Genomic DNA, 10,883 nt, shown 5'->3' with positions numbered 1-10,883 from the left:
GAATGTACCACTGGATTCACAAACTACACTAATACTCTTTACCTTGTTCAAGTCGTGGGTTTTGCTCACTTTGTTCCAAAGTTGCACCAAGACTCTGATGCGGTCAGTCATATAGCTATGAGGCTGCAAAATAATACACTGGCTTCTTAGAGGCCATCATTCTGCTGTTTCAAATACCAGAGATGGGTGAAGCTGGAGAAACTGCAAGCAGGGTGTAAGCATGGATACCCAGTAAAGGAATATGAAGATAGACCACTTCCAGTCAGGGGTTACAGCACAGGAAGATGGCAAGGTAGTATAAAGGAATGTGAAGGTCATATCTTGATTTTTGTGGCTGCACATTTATATTGCATTAACCTTGAGACAACACATTAAAAAAAAGCTACCACATGCTCTGCCTTATAATTCAGAGCATGGTGGCTGCCATGCTGTGCAGCACTGATAGAGGCATATGGATGTGTGAATGCCTAATAGGTTAAAGGGGGGTGGGGAAGGCTGAGCATGATGTTAGCATGCAGAGAAGACAAGGCTTTTATCTCTTGCTGTAATCCTCCTTCTGAAGGATAAAGGGTTTCCTGGTCAGGTTTCTAACTCTGGATAGATGAGGAAGGTCTCCCTTCTCTCTCTTCCTTCCTCTGCTTCTGGTAGATGAGGTGAGGAAGGGGAATCTTCCCTCTGCCTCTCTATGAACTTGAGGGGGCGGAGTCTCTCCCCCCCCTACTTTTGGTGACTGAAAGAGTCTCCTCCTTCTGGATTTCTGATAGGAAGGTGTCAAACTGAGAAGGAGATCGTCATGCCTAATGGTTAGAGCAATGGTGGTTGGGCCTAGAGATCAGGCTAGGGACTCCAGCTAAGTGTCAGAGCAGAAATGAAGAATAGAATTGGAACAAGGAACAGTTGGTCTGATCCACCAAGTGTCAGGGATTACTCCCAGCACTTGACTGGAGTGGCCGCTGCCAATGGGAACCTATATTCCTGGCCTTGGGTCACTTAGTTGACCTTCATCTGTAGATTGACAATCAACCAGGGTTCATAGAACCCTCAGGTAATCAGGATCAGAGATGACTAAGGTTAAAAGATTTTGTCAATTCACGGAAGCCTGCAACCTGTTTGACTTTTACTAAAAATAGCCGGGGGGAGAGGGGGGAAGAGAGACTAACAGTGGGAGCCCCACCAGGGGCTCACAACTGGCTGCTGCTCCAGCCCTGCTGCTGCTCCTGTGGTGGGGGCTGACTCCTCCCAGACACTGTTCCAGCCCCAGGCTGCTGTTCTGACAGCCCCAGCAGCCAACTCGGCCCTGACTGCTGCTCCCGTGGCTGTCTGCTGCTCTAGTCCTGACGCTGCTCCTGGGCAGAAGCTAGCAGCTTCTCCAGTCCCACCACTGCGGCAGGCTGAAGCCAAAGAAATCATGGAGGTCTGATCAAAACCAGAGAATCCATGATTTCACTGACAGAATCGTATCCTTAGAGAGGACTCATTATTGGATGATACATTTTCCAGCCTGGTATTTTTCCCCACTTTGAACTTTAGCGTCCAAAAAGTGGGGACCTGCATGTACCCTTCTAAGCTTAATTCCTAGCTTAGATCTGATAGCGCTGCCACCAACCAGAAATTCCAGTGTCTGTACAGCTCCCTGTCCCCCCAAAACCTTCCTGGGGGACCGCAGGACCAAATCCCTTGTCTTTAAAACAAGGAGAAATAAACCATTCCCCCACCTTCCCTCAGCCAGATTTTTCCTCCTGGGTTACCCTGAGAGCTACACTGATCAAACTCCTTGGATCTTAAAAACGAGAGGAATTACCTTCTCCCAGCTCCTTTCCCCCGCAACATCCCTGGTGAGTTTAGGACCCAACCTTTGGGTCTTAACAAGGGAAAAATCACAGGTTCTTAAAAAGAAAGCTTTTAAATTAAAGACAAAAAAAGTAAAAAATTATCTCTGTAAAACCAGGATGGAAAATGTTTTTACAGGGATTTCAGCTTATATAGACTAGAGGGACTCCTCCCTTAGCCTAAGATACAAGTAATAGCAACAGAGGCTAAAATTCTTCCAGCAAAATACACATTCACAAGTTGAAGAAAAAAAGCATAAACTAATCCGCCTTTTTCTAGCTAGTACTTACTATTTGAACAGTGAGAGACTGTTTCAGAAAGATTGGAGAAAGACTGGTTGCACATCTGGCCCCCCTTGGCCCCAAGAGCGAACAACCAACAAAACAAACAGCACAAACAAAGACTTCCCTCCACCGAGATCTGAAAGTATCTTGTCCCCTGATTGGTCCTCTGGTCAGGTGTCAGCCAGGTTTACTGAGCTTCTTAACCCTTTACAGGTAAAAGAGACATTAACCCTTAACTATCCGTTTATGACAAGCCTCCATGAGGAGCTGGGACAGCAAATGTCAGGATACCAGGAGCGCACCCCCTACACACATACACGAATGGAGAAGAGACAGAAGGACCTACTCTGCCTCCTTACAGTGAGTGACTATGGTGCCACCTTTCTCCTCTTATTCACTCAACCTTGCAGTAACCGTGACATGCAAGTTGAAGAGCTTACAGTCTTGCAAAGCAAGTATCTTACAGCAGGAGCATGTGTGATAGAGTATATCTGCTTTGTACTGAAACCAGGAAAATCATCTGGTAATCACAATAAAACAATTAACAAAAGAGGTAGTGTTGGATATATTTACATACTATTTATAATGGCCTTATTACAATTCTCTATATGAACATAAAATGGCTTGTGCAACAAGACTGATAGTCTGTATTAGTTTTACATTAAAACTAAAAGGAATACATTAATTTAACTTTAAATCAATTTTGCACTTGTGAAAAATGCCGGATTAAGAGCCCAGCACCCTGAAGCCTGACATCCAAGATGGGATAGTACAGGCAGCAGCATGGCAACATTCCCCCTGAGTGCTGAAGCCACTCTGTCTCAATCTTGCTCTGACAGGCCCATTCTGTCCTGAGGCAACAAGGGCACCAACTGGTGGTAGAGATTTGTGACAGACATTTGGAAGTAGCTAAGACCATCAACTCATTTCATGTAAGGTACTAAACAGTCATCTGCTTGTTCCAGAAATGCAGACACTACCAATTTAAACTGAATTTGAACTGGTAGATTAAGGTGAAAAGATCCATATATTACTAACATCTTGAGCCAAATCATATGAATTTGTTAACTATTGTGTGTATATATGTGGGAAGGGGAGCGGGGGTGTCTTTTCGTTAATAAACTGAATGCTAATTAATCCCCTAAATTAAAGTATTAATTACAAAAAGTCTGCATCCATAACTAAACACCCAAAGTTCAATAATTAGTGTGAAAAGCAGAAATGTTATCTGCCCTTCAAAATGGCTTTGTACTTAGCTGAAAAATACGGGCCTGCAATCCAGTCCAAGAAGTGCTGATTAGTGCCGCTCCTGTTTGTCCTTGACTAGGCGCTCATTAACAGAGAGCTGAAGTCCAAACAGGCTATATATGATGTAGATTTGGAGGCTCTTATATAGGTCCCTGTCAAATAGATAGCTACGGGTTAATGTTTCTTTTACCTGTAAAGGGTTAACAAAGGGAACCAAACACCTGACCAGAGGACCAATCAGGAAACTGGATTTTTCAAAGTCAGGGAGGGGATTTTTTGGGGGCTGAGTCTTTGTCTGTCCTCAGCTATTAGAAGGTTCTTTTTTATCTTCAATCTTCGTTGTTTCAAATTGTAAGTTACAGGTAGAAAATAACGACATATGAGGGCTTTTATGTTGTTTTGGTTGTATTTACATGTGTGTAGCTTGCTGGATGTTTTCCAAAAATTTTGAAATCAATCTTTTTGGAATCAGACTGTTTATTCATATTTTTCTTATAAGCATAGCCTGTATTGGTGCACTTGATGCAGAGATTAGCATTCTTATGTTTTTTCTTTCTTTTATATAAAGTTTCTTTTTAAAGACTTGTTTAGTTTTCTCTCTGGTAGGCTAATGGAACACAGGGGAGGGAATTTCTTTGTGTTGACTACGGAGGGTGCAACGTCTGCAGGCTACCAGGTGATTGGTGGAGGAGGGGAGAATAGAATCTTTTCTGTTTCCTTGTATTTGGGGTTTGTCTCTTTGTGGAATAGAGGAGACATGCTTCTTGGTATTGTGATGTAAAGAGATTGCATCAGTACTCCCAGGTTAGCCCAGAGAGGAAAGTCTGGGTGGGAGAGAGAGGGGTGGCAGCGAGATAAGATCCAAGCTGGTAATTAAGCTTGGAGGTTCATGCTAGGCACCCAGATTTCTGGACGCTAAGGTTCAGAATTGGGAAAGATGCTTATGATAGTCCCTCTCATCCTATGACTGATGTCCACCTCCAGGCACTCAACACTATTCTCCATCATGACCTCCATGTGACATCTTTTTGCTGCAGAGTTTGTTGTTCTAAGAAATACAAATATAGTCTCGTTCTAAGTCCATTTTTTTACTTTTAGCAGGTCCAGAAAGTTCCCAGCAAAGTCCTGTTCACAGGGAAAATATTCTTTCCATGTTTCCTATAATCATTTTTACTTTCTCTTTATGTATTTTATTTCTATCTTTGTGAATCCTACCATTATGCCAATTGACACATAAGGCCTGATTCACCACTATTTTACATCAATGTTATCTTTAATTTCAATAAGATACACTGTTGTACAACTGGTATGAGAGAGTGGAGAATCAAGCCCTTAGTTTGCAAAGTGTTTTAATCGGCAAAGGAAGCAGGTATGCCTATTAACTGTTTTAACCAAAGGGTGTAATTATCTGGATTTTGGGTGTGTCTAGATAGTTTGTCACAATTAAACATGCAAGACAGAACTTTATTACTAAATTCTATTTTGTGGGGTTATGACAACCCATTAAAAGCCATAACTCTTTTTCCTCCCCCGCCATCCATCCTATCTCTGCAGAACGGAGCTAATTTCTCTGCAGGTCAAAGCACTTGGGACCCACTTCTCCTGCCACTGTGAAAGAAACACTGATTATTATTTCAAACTGACATAAGAGCTGAACCTAGCAATATATTTCTAGAACCACATTATCCCATTAAAAGACTAGAGAGCTTCCAGAATAAGTTGAAGGAAGTAGAATATCACACCACAGGACAGCATAGTTCTGATCACACATAGTTCTATACACAGTGTGTATAATTTAAAACTCGTTTGTCTAGCTACCAGAACAGAGAACCTCGAAAAATCTCAGTGGAGTTATATTATCTAACTTGAAAATAGATGGAACTTCCCAGAGGTCAAAACGGAAAGAAAGAATTTCAATAGAAGAAATTCACAAAATCTTTTGGTACAAGTAAGTGGAGCAGAACCTTTCAGTCACAGCACAGAATTTGAAAGGGTGCCTGCAGACCTTGGCCCCAGCCCAAGTGTAGAAGAGATGCTTAAGATGATTGTTCTGAAGCTACTGCACTTTTAAAAGATGAGAATTTTCCAGTAGGCCAGGAAAAAACAGGCATGGATACCCTCAAAAGATTTTAATTTACCCACACATTGTAGGAAAAAAAATGGACAATTAATAAACTTCAAAAGTGGGTTTGCTGCTTCTGAAGATAAAGCAATGGGCATAATATTGTTCACTCAACACATACACTAATTCCTCATTGTGATTAAAAAAGTTTCAGTGTAGGAGGATGAATTCTTCTCTTGTTCTTTCCCTTATCCCATCAACTGGGGTCAGGTCATTGTACAAGCATCCACCATCGTCATCTGTCTGAGGTGGCACTAAGGTCCACTTCCTTTCCATCTTCTTTGCAATAATCCATCCATCACTTCCTCAGTGTCTTTTTTCCTACCATCTTCTCCTGGCATACTATTAGCACCATGTCCCCTTCATTAATCCTCCGCATGAGTCAGAGCAAGCACACAGTCATGCTTCCTGGATTTTGTCAGCCACACTACAGACTTTCATTTCTAAAGCTGTCTTTGTGTAACTCCTCTTATGGCAAGACAACATCTCAGACACCTGCAGACACTATTGCCCATGCTCCTGCACCATACAGCATTGCAAGGCGAACCAAGATTCTATATCGTTGAGCGTTTAGTCTCAGTGGCATACACTTGTCATATACAATCCCTGAGATGTTCTTCTACACTCTTCCAGCATTCCCCAAACTGGACTATACCTCATAGTCAAGTTTCCAGTCTTCTGTAATCCAGACACCAACGTACTTTAACTGATCAGTCTGGGTTAGTCTCACTCCATTAATCTCTATGACCAGTTTCCCTGTGGCATCTCTGACCACATGACCTCAGTCTTAGTCTGTTCATTTTCATCCTATGCCAGGTCACTGGTCATACCCTTGATTTACTGTTTCCTCTAGGCCTTTTTTTTGAGCATGTCCTTATTGCTATATCTGCATACAACAACTTCTCACCATTTCCCATGGAGATCTTCCTGCTGACATATCCCATCAATTTGATAAACAGCAGTGGACTTATGTATTGGGACCAAGATAGATTAGCACTAGTCCTAAGGAAATTCTCTTGTCTTGCCATATGGCTTTAACCACTCTCCTCATCCATTTTCTGCCTCTCTGACCCAGGACTTTCACTGGGTCCACTGTCATTTCATCAGGTCCCGCTGCCTTACTATTCGTTTCCTGGATTGCATTTCTCACCTTCTCTGTTACGTCAGGCTCAGGCACAGCACCAGGATTATATGTTTGCAATTATGCCCTAGCAGGATTTGCTTCATTTAAGATTCTCTCAAAGTATTGTTTCCACCTTTCCTTCCTGTGTTCAGGCGTTACTAACAGTCTCCAAAGATCATCATTTACAATACCGTCCTTCTCTAAGTGCCATTTTTGCAATGCTATAGATCTTTTTGCCAGCCAACTGTGGGTTGTTTACAAGTTCAGTATATAAGTCATTTGAGGCACTTTTTGGCCCTTTTCACTCCCCTCTTGGCAGTTCACTTTGCTCCTTTGTATTGGTTTTGATGTTTTCATTTATTCTCAATGGATTCATTTTTCTTTTTATGCACCATTTTCTTCTTTCAGATTACTATTTGCACTTTATTGGTCCACTACCTCTCCTCTCTTTCCCTTGTTTTTCCCCATCTGCATCATCTACAAATGTCTTCTACCGCCATGATCCATATTTGCCAGAAGATCTTGTGAAGGCCAAGACTATAACAGGGTTCAAAAAAGAACTAGATACATTCATGGATGATAGGTCCATCAATGGCTATTAGCCAGGATGGGCAGGGATTGTTTCTCTAGCCTCTGTTTACTAGAAGCTGGGAATGGGCGACAGGGGATGGATCACCTGATGATTATCTGTTCTGTTCATTCCCTCTGAAGTACTTGGTATTGGCCACTTTCAGAAGATAGGATACTGGGCTAGACAGACCATTGGTCTGACCTACTATGGCGGTTCTTATGTTCTTTTAAGGTGGTGACACTCCTCTTCAGTGGATCTCAAATCAGTTTCCAGACACTTATCCTGCACTGCTTGCAGAAACTTCAGTCGCCCTTCTCATTAATTTCTCATACTTTCAGGGGCATGCACAAGGGGGAGCAAACACGGACACACACTCCCACACCGGCAATAATCAGCAGAACTACTCTGCCCCTGGGGCCACAACGGGGAGAGTGAACTCCTCTGGCCCCAGGTCTGTTGTGGGGCACAGAACATGCCCCTCCAAAAGCAAGGAAATTAAAATTCCTGTCCACACCTCTGCATACTTTAATTTTGTTTCTTTTGAGCTTAGTTCCCTCCTTTACCAACACTACCACAATCTCTTGATAGTCCATAACTATACTCCTCACCAACATCACATCAATCTGTTTTTTGTTTCCACCAGTGATGTAGGCAATAAAATGACTCACCCTCTTCTGGAACCATGTATCAGCTATTATCCATTGTTTGACAATACACATCTATTAGTGCTTTCTCTTCCTCATTCATGCAGCCTAGACTGCATTTTCCCCAAAAAATTTCATAATCTCTTCTATTTTTGCATGGGAGTGGATTCAGATTACCCATATCACCAGCAGCTGTTCAGGGGCTGCTGTGTCCACTAAGTCTTGGTGGAAACTCTCCTTCATGTCCTGGCTGAGGTGCATACACTGTATCATGAACATGATGTACCTTTTAACTAGGGCTCACATAGCCATCAGTCTGTCACTTACCCTTAACTTTAAACACCATCTTTCTCAGCTTTCCTCTCTCTGACACCCAGACTCCATTATGCCCCCTTTTGTCACCTGCATAGGAGACTTTACAATCTAAGCTCAACTCCTTCATTGTTCTCCATCCACCATCTTTCCTGTAGACACAGAACATTGATACCTCTCCTTAACATCGCATCAGCTACTTCCATACCTTTACCCATGAAACTGTTTTGCTACTTTTATGATAAGGCTTTTTTGGCTGTGCAGGTCACTGCTTTAAGTCTGATTCTTTGCTCTGACCACTGGTCCTCTGACCCTCTAGAGGGCAGTTCAGACACCAGCCACCAGAAATCCTATTGGGCTGGTGCTGCCAGGCTTAGGGTGGGCAAACTGCTGGCATAGGGCTGAAATCCGCTCCCATCGTTAGTGGTAGTCCCTAGCAGAGAGTCATACAGGCCAGTCTCACCCCTCCTTATAATGAGTGTCAACCACAGCCCTTTGGTAACTTGCCACAAGAAAAAGAAATCTGCTTGCACTAACAGATACTTTGTGCCATTAAGAGCTCTAGTATATCATTGGCATCCCCTATACCCACTACAGTGCAAGGATCTTTCTCCAGTTAGACTAAGTACATGCCCACCCTTCCCCACCTTGTTGGGATTGACTTGGTGAACCATCAACAGGAAGTGCTGGTGCCACCACTATCCAATACCAGGCTGCTTTTAACACAAGGACCTGGAGTTGAGATCAGACTTTTCCTTCTCCTAGCTAGGATGTCCTCCTGGGCTAAAAGGTCCCATCTGTCCTGAGCTAATGCTTATGTTACAGGCACAGGACACCCACCTTTCACATTCCCAATTTCAATGGCACTTGAAGGCCAGTGAAGAGAAGTTTTGCTGTCAGAGGCTATCATAAATGCCAGCCCTTTATAGATGGTGGGGGATCATCCTCATCCCCTAAAGGATAATCAACCCTTTTGGGAAGCTGAATTCTATTGACGCTGCAGAATAGTTTCAGTTTATGAAATGACAGAATGACTGTCTCATGCTTTTAGAAATATTTTTAAAGTGACTTTGTAAAGGGTATCTGTGACAGGGCAAAGAAAGCCATGCCCCTGAGGCTCTGCTGGGCATAATCCAAGTGGAGAACAGGTATAAAAGCCTGCAGAGCTGCTCCATCTGAGTTGACTGCCAAAGAGTGCTAGACTGTGCTCCCGGATCTGGAAGCCAGCCAAGATGGGACGCGCCCAGACAGAGCACTTCACAGCAGAGGAACAGACCCGAGGACCCCTTGACATGGAGGACTCGGAGGTTATGGTAGGAAGTGACCCAGGGGAACTTTAGAGGAAAAATAGTGTCAGAGCCTCAGAGGCTCGGTGTGTTTCGGGTGGATCCCTACCAAGCTGGTAGCAAGGGGAACTTGCCACTACCAGGGCCCTGGGTGGGGACCCGGTAGAGAAGGCGGGTCCAGGTCCCCCTATTCCCCTCCCAGCCACCTGTGCCCCCCCTTCCCCTTCCAGGTTGAGTGGGGTGGCCCAGCACAGGAATCATATGGACTCCGGCTGCTAGGCTGAGCCACCCTGCCTGAGAGGTGTGATTATATGGATGTTGGACCACACTGCTCGAGTGCTAGGGTGACTTCCTTGGACTCTAGCCATTGGGAAACACTATCATGACACTTGAGGCACATGGACTCCAGCTGCTAGGTCGCACTACCCAGCTTGCAAGGGGGATTGTATGGATTCTGGCCATTGGGCTGCACTGCTCCAACACTGGGGCAACTTTCATGGACTCAGGCCATTGGGCCACACTGTGCTGACACGAGCCACATGGACTCCGGCCACTAGGCAACACTACCTCACCTGCAAGGTGAGGGGTTACATGGACTCTGGCCACTGGGCCGCACCGCTCTGACACTGGAAGCGATTTATACGGACACCGGCCTTTAGGGCACACTACCCTGACTTAAGGGGTGAGCGTGTTGAGAGAGGCTATTAGGCTGCATCAGGCCGCCCACAGAGAGGTGACCATGCAAACTTGGGAGCGGCAAGGTTCTGAACCCCACCCCACTCCTGCCCCAAAGGGGCGGTCAGGTGCCAGGCCCCTCACAGTATCAAAGATATGTTCAGTGGAAGGATATTCATAGTACTACTAGAGCCCAAGTGGTTCCTCCCTTCCCCTCCTCCCTGCATATGGCCTTTGGGGAAAATGGCACAGAGGAGCCAGCCTCAGACTCCAGCCAGTAGCAACAGAAGCACCCACAGCAGGGACATCCTGATACTCAGGAAACCTTATACAGTTTTGACAGGACTTTGGGGCTTGTGCTGATCAGCTCTTTGCTCCCACCTTCTCCCCAACACTCTCTTCACCTCAGCTTTGCTCTACACTTGCCCCTCTTACTCTCTTCTCCTCTGTCCATTTCACGCCTTTCCTCCCGTCTTTCAATTTAGCTGATGCCCCTCTTAACTAAACCCACTCTCCTGCACCCCCAAAAAAGAATTATGAAGCTAACATGCCATTTGCTGCCATCACATTGTTCACTGTGCTTGTGTGTTATTCCACTTCCACCACGTGGCATCTGTCTTGCCTATTGAGATTGTAAATTCTTCAGTGCAGGGACTATCTGCTACTCTGTGATTGTACGGTGCTTAGCACAACTGGGCCCCATTCTCGGTTGGCCTTTAGGCACTGCCAAAATAAATAAATGTGGAGACTAGAAAACATTAAAAATAAAATTAAAGTATACTTTAGAA

The sequence above is a fragment of the Chelonoidis abingdonii genome, chromosome 6, assembly GCF_003597395.2.
Source record: "Chelonoidis abingdonii isolate Lonesome George chromosome 6, CheloAbing_2.0, whole genome shotgun sequence".
NCBI lineage: Eukaryota > Metazoa > Chordata > Testudines > Testudinidae > Chelonoidis > Chelonoidis abingdonii.
The sequence above is the reverse complement of the archived record's forward strand: the minus strand, read 5'-3'. Positions refer to the sequence as shown.